Below are 1,215 nucleotides of genomic sequence, written 5' to 3'. Positions count from 1 at the left end.
TTCTGTGATCAGCAGTAAATCTCCATCCAAAGGCCAGAGAAACTCCAAATACGCCTCGCAGAAGAAACCCAGAAAATGCCTATCGCTGCAGCTGAATAAACAGAAGATTCAACTGCTTTCATTAATTCAACGTGACTAATAAACACACGACTACGTCAATATATGTTTTTCTGAGTTCTTATTATTATAATTTTCATTAAAATAAAGTATATTTATAATGCAATGCCTTTATCACTGCTTAAATGCTATGAAATATGTTGCGTGCCTTATTCTGTGTAAGAAGCCACATCATCTCACAGAAGGATTTATTTCAAACACTCGACTGACGTTATGAAGTGAGTTTGGAGTAAAAACGTTATTAAATGTGGTATTTTCACGTGCTCTCAGATGGAGCAGCATTTACTACACAGAGCCGTAGTTCACTGAGAAGATGCGCAAACAGCTGTCATTATCGCAAACGATTTAGTCGATTTCTTAATCCTATGATTATATCGTCTGCGATTATGAACGCGATTTTACATAGCTTGTCAGAGAACTACGGCTCTGTGTAGTAAATGCTGCTCCACCTGAAAGCAGGTGATGGAGATTTACTACTAGGCATGGGACGATAACCGGTTTCAAGGTATACCGCGGTTTGGAAAAGTCACGGTTTCAAAACCACTAAAGTTTTCCGTTATACCGTTCCTGCGGTATGCGCAGTTTTTTTACGTGTCGTCAAAGACGGAAAGTGCAGGACTCCCTCAGTTGTGTGCAGCGAAGAGCGTAGCGAGTCACACGACCCCTCCCCCTCCGGTTGATGCGAGCGGAGTCACCTGTGTGTGGGATGGCCGAAGGAGATGAATCACTGGAACTTTTTCCCCCGTCGAAAAAGACGAAGTCTGTCGTATGTGAATTTTTCGGGTAACGTAGACTAACCATGTTCCGTACACAATGATGTTCCGTACAGATTACGTTTTAGCGCCGATCGCTAAATAAATACGTCCAAGTCGAACATAAACTATATATCTGTGTCATCTTCGGTTTTCTCCCTCTTTCACCCCCGATCAAGACAGAGACGCACCCGCTGTTTGTTTCAGTGTTGAAATAAATACTATTTGGCTTGCTACCGAGGCAGATAACATGGCTAATTAACTAGCTAACGTCAACTAGTTTCCTCCCTCACGTTACTTCACAGAGTGAGGAATAGCAGTCTAAAGTACGTACTGTAGCCTACTT

This window comes from Sinocyclocheilus rhinocerous, unplaced genomic scaffold (assembly GCF_001515625.1).
Source record: "Sinocyclocheilus rhinocerous isolate Xijiao unplaced genomic scaffold, SAMN03320098_v1.1 scaffold2889, whole genome shotgun sequence".
NCBI lineage: Eukaryota > Metazoa > Chordata > Actinopteri > Cypriniformes > Cyprinidae > Sinocyclocheilus > Sinocyclocheilus rhinocerous.
This window is presented reverse-complemented; position numbering follows the sequence as displayed.